Raw genomic sequence first — 9,190 nt, 5'->3', positions numbered from 1 at the left:
GGGCGCGTCTAAAAATAGAGAGAGGAGCGCGGGCCGGGGCTCCGCGGGATTTATTTATTCCCCCTCGCTAATTCCTGCCCGGGCACCGCCGCAGGGCGCGGCAGGAATCCGGGGGGTGGCAGGGCCGGTGACACCGCGGGGACAGCGCCAGCAGCCCCGCGGGCGGGGGTTGGGGGTGCTCAGGGCATGGGGACCCCCGAATGGCCACGGCTGTGTCAGCTGGGGGGGCACGAGGGGTGGACCCCGCAGGGAGGGTGTCCCTGGTGTCCCCACACCGAGGGGATGTCCCCACACCGTAAACATCACAGCGAGGGTGTCCCTGGTGTCCCCACGCCGTGATGATGTCTGCACACTGCAGTGATGTCCCCACACCACAGTGGTGTCCCCACACCAAAATGGTGTCCCCACACAATAAACACCACAAGGAGGGAGTCCCTGGTGTCCCCAGATCACAGGGATGTCCCCACACCACAGTGGTGTCCCCACACTGCAGCAATGTCCCCACACCGCAAGGATGTCCCCACACAGTGATGATGTCCCCACACCACAAACACCACAGGGAGGGAGTCCCTGGTGTCCCCAGACCACAGGGATGTCCCCACACCACAGTGGTGTCCCCACACTGTAATTATGTCCTCACACTGCAGTAATGTCACCTCACCACCAACACCACAGGGAAGGAGTCCCTGGTGTCCCCACATTGCGACGATGTCCCCACACCACAACGGTGTCCCCACATCACAAACAAAACAGGGATGGAGTCCCTGGTGTCCCCACACCGCAATAATGTCCCCACACTGCAGTGGTGTCCCCACACCACAAATATCACAGGGAGGGAGCCCCTGGTGTCCCCAGACCACAGGGATGTCCCCACACCACAATGGTGTCCCCACACCATAAACATCCCAGGGAAGGAGTCCCTGGTGTCCCCACACCGCAGCAATGTCCCCACATCACAGTGATGTCCCCACACCACAATGGTGTCCCCATACCACAAACAAAACAAGGAGGGAGCCCCTGGTGTCCCCAGACCACAGGGATGTCCCCACACCGCAGTGACATCCCCACACCACAAACACCACAAGGAGGGCATTCCTGGTGTCCCCACACTGCAGTGACATCCCCACACCACAAACACCACAGGGGACACCGCCGTGACCCCTCCCGGAGGTCACCGGGGCTCCCCCGCCGGTCGCCACCGCGTCCCCGGGGCTGGCCCGGAGGGGGGGGGGGCACCGAGTGCGTCACAGCCCGGGCAGCCCCCCCCGCCCTCTCCGTGCCCAAAAATTCCTCGGCGCTCCCGCCAGGGCCCGGCCATATGTCCCAGGCCGGGAGCAGCTGGCGGTGCCCGCGGGAGCCCCCGGCCCCCCTGCCCGCCCGCCGGGCACTGCGGGCCGGCCCGGGGGTGGCACCGCCGCCGTGCCCCGAGGGAAGGGCAGGGGGGGCTCGGGGGGTTTTGGGGAGGGGGCACAGAACCGGATGAGGACACGCGGCCCCCCCAAAAAATGCAGAGGGGGGGCTCAGAGCAGCGGTGCCACAGGGGGACATAGAGGGGGTGGCAACAGCGGTGACACCCCCCGTGTCACCCCCTTCGGGGGGTTGCCCAAGGCGGGATCGAGCCCGGTGCCACCCGTGGGGTGTCCCCGTGTCCCCCACACGGAGCAGGGGGTGGCGCAGCCGCGGGGACGCGCGGGGACACCCGAAACGCCGCGGCCCCGCCGCTGCGCCGGGGAATCCCCGCCCGGCGCCGGGGTCTCCCCGAGAAAACCCCTCCCCGGAGCCCCACCGGCACACCGGGAACCGCCGCTGGGGCCGGGGGCGCGGCCACAGGCCCCCGCCGATGTCCCCAGAGGGGGCAGCGACAGCCGCCAATCCCCCACACCCTCCGCGACACCCCCAACCCAAACCGGGGGGGGACCCCATCCCCATCCCGCCCGCCTGGGGAGGGGACACGGGGGTCCCCGCAGCCCGGGGAGGGGGGGACACACACCCTACCTGCTCGGGGCAGGGCTGGGGGGTCTCGGGGGGCGCAGAGGGGGGGTCCGGGCTCTCCACGCCCCCCCCCCCGGCAGCCACCGCGACGGCGTCCCCAGACAAAGCCGCGCCGGGCTCTCCCTGCGCCGCCCCCAACGCGCCGAAAGGACAAAGCCGCTCCGCCCGGCTGCCCCCGCCGGGCCACCCCGACCCCCGCCCGGGCCACCCGGGGGACGACACAGCCGTGGCCGCCACCCCCGGCACCGCCACGGAGCCCTCAAAGCCGGGGGGTCCCCCCAAAGCTGCCCTTGGAGGGGCACTGCGGGGAGGGGGAACCCTCGGCTGAGGAGGGGTCCCCGAGGGTGCCCACCCAGCGCGGGGGTCCCCGGGGTGGGCCAAGGTCACCGGGAAGGTCGAGAGGGGCGGGAAGGCCCCCGTGTGTCCCCAGGGTCCCCAACAGCCTGGGAGGGTGAGCCCCGCATGTCGCGAGGGCCACGCGGGGCCGGAGCCCACCCGGAGCCCCCCGGGCCCACCCCGGGCTCGGCGGCGGCCCCGGGGCCCGCCGGTGCCGGTGGCTGCGGGACGGGTCCCCGCGGTGTCACAGCAGTGAGTGTGGCACGGGGGCCCGCTGGGTTTGGCGGGTGCTGAGACGGGTGTCACCCCCGTGTGGCATCGGTGTCACCCCCCTGTGCCACCAGTGCCACCCAACTCTGCCACCAGTGCCACCCAACTCTGCCACCGGTGCCACCCAACTCTGCCATCAGTGTCACCCCCCTGTGCCACCCCCCTGTGCCACCAGTGCCACCCAACTCTGCCACCAGTGCCACCCAACTCTGCCATCGGTGTCACCCCCCTGTGCCACCCCTCTGTGGCACTGGGGCCGCCCCAGCAGCCGGCGCCCAAGACCCGGGTGCCACCCCGAGTGCCACCAAGCCCTCAACCGCGCCCACGCCTTTGGCGACAGCAGCCACGCTGTCCCCAAGGACGGGGACCCCCAAAATGGCCCTGACTCCGTCAGCTGGGGGGGCCCCGAGCGGCCGAACCCTGCAGGGAGGGCGTCCCTGGGGTCCCCATTGTCCCCACAGCACAGACACCACAGGGAGGGGGTCCCCATTGTCCCCACACCAGAAACCCCACAGGGAGGGGGTCCCCATTGTCCCCACAGCACAGGGGACTGCAGAGAGGGGGTCCCCATTGTCCCCAAAGCACAGACACCACAGGGAGGGGGGGTCCCCATTGTCCCCACACCGCGGTGATGTCCCCACAGCAGAAACCCTACACGGAAGGCGTCCCCGATGTCCCCACACCACAAACACCGCAGGGAGGGCGTCCCCATTGTCCCCACACCTGCCTGGGACACCACAACACCCCCTGGGCAGGACATCCCCGCTGTCCCCTCCCTTGTCACCCCACAGGCAGGACATCCCCGCTGTCCCCACACCCGCACGCACGCAGGACATCCCCGCTGTCCCCTCCCTGTCCCCACGCCGGTGTCCCCCCCTCAGGCAGGACATCCCCGCCACCCCCACACCCTCAGCGAGGGAGTCCCCGCTGTCCCCAAACCGGGGAACGCCAGACACGGGGTCCCCCCGCCGCTGCCACCCCCGGGGTGTCCCCTCCGCCTCTGCACCCCCGGGGTGTCCCCATCACGACCGCCACCCCCAGGGTGTCCCCAACCCCTCTGCCACGCCCAGGGTGTCCCCAACACCGCTGCCAACCCCAGGATGTCCCCATCACCGCTGCCACGCCCGGGGTGTCCCCTCCGCCTCTGCACCCCCGGGGTGTCCCCAACACCGCTGCCAACCCCAGGATGTCCCCATCACCGCTGCCACCCCCGGGGTGTCCCCTCCGCCTCTGCACCCCCGGGATGTCCCCATCACCGCTGCCACCCCCGGGGTGTCCCCTCCGCCTCTGCCACCCCCGGGGTGTCCCCAGCACCGCTACCCACGCCCGGGGTGTCCCCAACACCGCTGCCACCCCCGGGGTGTCCCCAACCCCGCTGCCACCCCCGGGATGTCCCCCCCGCCGCTGCCACCCCCTCGCCCGCTCACTTGCCACGGCCCGTGCTACGGGGAGCTCCGGGGGGCTCCGGGGGGCGCGGGGGGCGGCGGGGACATGAGCCGGGGGCCGCGGGGGCTGCGGGCGCTGCCGGCTCCGGGCTCGGCGGAGCGACACTGGCGACAACGGCGGCGCGCGGAGGGGGAAGGGAGGGCCGGGGGGGGCCGGGGGCTTCCCCGCCCCACGCCCCCGCGCCCCCCCGGCGGGGCAGTGACCTTGAGGCCGCGGCGCTGGCGGTGGGTGGCAGCCCGCGATATTTTTAGCCGGGCGCTGTCACTGCCGCCGCGTCCTCATTGTCACCGCCGGGGGCTCCTCCCGCCCCGCCGCACCGGGGGAGGCTGAACAGGCCCCGGACACCCCCAGAACACCGGGGAACCCCCCCGTGGCACCCCCAAACCCCTCCAGGCATCCCCCTCCCCAACGCACCGGGGGGGGCTTCCCGCGATCCTCCCGAGCCGGGGGATTCCCGGGAATGGCGGGGGATTCCCGCCAGCCGCGGGGGTTCTCCAGCACCGCCAGCACACCCTGGAGCTCAGGGGGGGTCCCCCCACCCTCTGGGACCCCCCCTCGAATTCACCCACCTGCCGCCAGCCCCCGGCCTCCGCTGCCCGCGGGCGCTGCCGCCGCTGACCATGGCCCGGCGGCGGCGACACGTGCGGCGCCGAGCCCGGGATGGCGGCGGCTCCGGGCCGGGGGCGAGCCTGGACTGCGGCTCCGCGGTGCCGCCGAGCCCCTCCCGGCCTGCCCGTGCCTCGGTTTCCCCAGCGCGCAGGCGGCGGCGGCCGCGGGGGCTGCGGGCGGCGATGCGGCGATGCCGCTCCAAGCGCGCCGCCGCTGCGCGCTCCCGCGCCGCCGCCTGCCGGGGCTTCCCGGGGGTTCCCGGTGCTTCCCGGGGGTTCCCGGGGCTTCCCGGGGCCTTCCCGGGGCTTCCCGGGGCTTCCCGGAGCCTTCCCGGAGGTTCCCCGCCGCCACTGCGGATGAATTCCGGGTCCCCGCCGCAGCCGCAGGGCCAGGGGCGATCACCGGGGCCACCCCCGTGGGAACCCCCCCACCCCGGGAACCCCCCGGTGACACCGGGGCTGCCCCCCCGGGGTGGCCTGTCCCCCTCAAACCTGTGGGTGTCACCCCCCTGGGATCCCCCCGGTGACATCAGGAACCCCCTCGGGGTGGCCTTGCACACGTGCGTGTCCCCTCAAACCTCGGGTGTCACCCCCTGACCCCCGGGGGGTGCTGGCGGTGGGGAGGGGGCGCGGGGTGACCCCCGGGTTGTGCGTGTGTCACACACACGTGGGGAGGGGGCTGGGCTTTGGTCACCCCAGGGGGACACACGGGTGTGCAAGGGGCGGTGAGTGTGAGCAGAGGGGGTGGCACTGGGGGGGTCGGGGTGGGCAGGGGGGGAGGTTTGGGGGAACAAAGAGCGGGGGGGGGGGCGGGGTGTGGTGTGCAAGGGGTGTGAAACAGGGTGTGAACAGGGGGTGTGAAATGGGGATGTGATGTGGTGTGCAAAGGGAGTGTGAACAGGGGTGTGCAAGGTGTGGTGTGCATTGAGGTGTGCAAGAGGTTCTGTGAATTGAGGTGTGAACAGGGGAGTGCAAGGGGGATGGGAATTGGGGTGTGAATTGAGGTGTGAACAGGGGTGTGAAAGGGAGTGTGCAAGGGGCGGTGTGCACGGGGGTGTGAATTGGAGTGTGAACAGGGGTGAGACCTTTGGCGCTCCAAGAGCAGCCAGGCTTGAAAAATGTGGCAGCTGCAACTGGGAAAAAATCTTCAATTGTACGGACTGGGAGCAGGTGGAATCCAGGATCCAGGCCTGGGCCAGGCACAGGGGGTGGACACGAACGGTGGCCCTTTTCCATGGGAAACCAAACTCACCTGGCCATGTTCCTGGTGTCAGATTGTGGGAGACATTTGGCACTCCAAAGCAGCCCGAGTTCCAAAATGTGGCATCTTGCATGTGGGAGAAATCTTGAATCCCAAGGCATTTTTGCAGGCCGAAGCCGAGGTGGCCTGATGAGGGTGGTGGACATGAACGGTGGCCCTTTTCCATGGGAAACTCAACTCACCTCGGTATCTATGTCTATGTCTATATCTATATCTATATCTATATCTATATCTATATCTATATCTATATCTATATCTATATCTATATCTATATCTATATCTATATCTATATCTATATCTATCTATATATCTATCTATATCTATATATCTATTTATATCTATATATCTATATATCTCTATATATATCTATTTATCTATATACATCTATATCTATATATCTATACATCTATATATCTATATATCTCTATATCTATACATCTATACATCTATACATCTATATATCTATACATCTCTATATCTATATATCTATACATCTATATATCTATACATCTATATATCTATACATCTATATATCTATACATCTATACATCTATATTTCTATATATCTATATATCTATATATCTATATATCTATATATCTATATATCTATATATCTATATCTATATATCTATATATCTATATATCTATATATCTATATATCTATATATCTATATACATCTATATATCTATATCTATATATCTATATATCTATACATCTATATATCTATATATCTATATATCTATACATCTATATATCTATATATCTATATATCTATATATCTATATATCTATATACATCTATATCTATATATCTATACATCTATACATCTATATATCTATACATCTATACATCTATATATCTATATATCTATACATCTATACATCTATACATCTATATATCTATATATCTATATATCTATATATCTATATATCTATATATCTATATATCTATATATCTATATATCTATACATCTATATATCTATATATCTATATATCTATATATCTATATACATCTATATCTATATATCTATACATCTATACATCTATATATCTATACATTTATACATCTATATATCTATATATCTATACATCTATACATCTATACATCTATACATCTATATATCTATATATCTATATATCTATATATCTATATATCTATATATCTATATATCTGTATCTGTATCTATATATAGATATACTCGTATACCCAGTACGGGGAGGGGTTTCCGGTACCGGGAGGAGATACCCGATACTGGGAGGGATACCGGGTACAGGGGGAGGGGGATTCCCGGTACCGGGAAGGGTTTCCGGTACCGGGAGGAGACTGGGAGGGATACCGGGTACAAGGGGAGGGGGATTCCCGGTGCTGCGGGTGGTACCCGCTGCGGGATGGGGGTACCCGGTGAGGCGGGGGGGTTGCAGGATTCCCGGTGCGGGGGGGATTCCCGGTGCTGGGGGCGGCGGGGGATTCCCGGTGGGGCGGGGGGGGACGAGGGGAAGGGAAAGCCCGGCGGGGCGGGCAGGATTCCCGGGGCGGGGGCGAACACCGGGTCTGGGGTTGCCCATTTTGGGGGGAATGCCCATTTTGGGGGGATGCCCATTTTGGGGAGATGCCCGTTTTTTGGGGAGGGATGCCCATTTTGGGGAGGGATGCCCATTTTGGGGGGTTGCCCATTTTGGGGAGGGATGCCAGGTTTGGGAGGGGATGCCCGTTTTGGGGAGATGCCCGTTTTTTGGGAGGGGATGCCCGTTTTGGGGAGATGCCCGTTTTTTTGGGGGGAGATGCCCGATTTGGGGCATTTGGGATTTTTTTGGGGGGGGGGATGCCCGTTTTTTGGGGGGATGCCCATTTTGGGGAGGGTTGCCCGGTTTGGGGGGGTGCCCATTTTGGGGGGATGCCCATTTTGGGGGGATGCCCATTTTGGGGGGATGCCCATTTTGGGGAGGGATGCCCGTTTTTTGGGGGAGGAATGCCCGATTTGGGGCATTGGGGATTTTTTTTGGGGGGGGGGGATGCCCGTTTTTTGGGGGGATGCCCATTTTGGGGAGGGTTGCCCGGTTTGGGGGGAGGGATGCCCATTTTGGGGGTGGATGACCCTTTTTTGGGGACGAATGCCCGATTTGGGGCATTTGGGATTTTTTTGGGGGGGAGGGGATGCCCGTTTTTTTTGGGAGGAATGCCCGATTTGGGGCATTGGGGTTTTTTTTGGGGGGGATGCCCGTTTTTTGGGGGGATGCCCATTTTGGGGAGGGTTGCCCGGTTTGGGGGGAGGGATGCCCATTTTGAGGATATGCCCGTTTTTTGGGGGGAGATGCCCGATTTGGGGCATTTGGGATTTTTTTGGGGGGGGAGGGGATGCCCGTTTTTTTTGGGGGAGGAATGCCCGATTTGGGGCATTGGGGATTTCTTTTGGGGGGGGGATGCCCGTTTTTTGGGAGGAATGCCCGATTTGGGGCATTTGGGATTTTTTTGGGGGGGGAGGGGATGCCCGTTTTTTGGGGGAGGAATGCCCGATTTGGAGCATTTGGGATTTTTTTGGGGGGGGGAGGGGATGCCCGTTTTTTGGGGGAGGAATGCCCGATTTGGGGCATTTGGGATTTTTTGGGGGGGGGGGGGGATGCCCGTTTTTTGGGGGAGGAATGCCCGATTTGGGGCATTTGGGATTTTTTTTGGGGGGGGGGAATGCCCGTTTTTTGGGGGAGGAATGCCCGATTTGGGGCATTGGGGTTTTTTTGGGGGGGTTTCCCGGTGATCCCCGCGCTGATCCCGCGTCCCCGCCACCCCCGCACGGCCCCTTCCCCCACCCGCTCGTTGCCATGGCAACCTCCCCTCCCCCCCCCATGATGGAAACGGGGGGAGGGGAATCCCCGAGGGGGGAGGGGCGGGGAATCCCCTCCCTTCTCCGCCCCTCCCCCCTCGGGAGCCGCTTTGCTGAGGGGGGGAGGGGACACCGGGCCCCCCTCCCCCACCCAACAATGGGGGGGGTTCCCCTCTCCCGCATTGCGGGATTCCCCAAATCCCACGGGAAATGGGGATCCCCCCCTTTGACGGAGGGGTTCCCCCGTTAAAGCGGGGGGAGGGGCCCCGGTGATGTTTTGGGGTCCCCTCAATCCCCCCTGACCCCGTGGGGATGATCGGGGGGACCCCGGGAGTGGGATTGGGGTGGGAACAGGGATGGGGAGGGGGATGGGAATGGGGGATGGGAATGGGAATGGGAATGGGAATGGGGGATGGGAATGGGGGGATGGGAAAGGGGGGATGGGAAAGGGGGGATG

Source organism: Prinia subflava, unplaced genomic scaffold, assembly GCF_021018805.1.
Source record: "Prinia subflava isolate CZ2003 ecotype Zambia unplaced genomic scaffold, Cam_Psub_1.2 scaffold_161_NEW, whole genome shotgun sequence".
In the NCBI taxonomy this organism is placed as follows: Eukaryota; Metazoa; Chordata; class Aves; order Passeriformes; family Cisticolidae; genus Prinia; species Prinia subflava.
The sequence above is the reverse complement of the archived record's forward strand: the minus strand, read 5'-3'. Positions refer to the sequence as shown.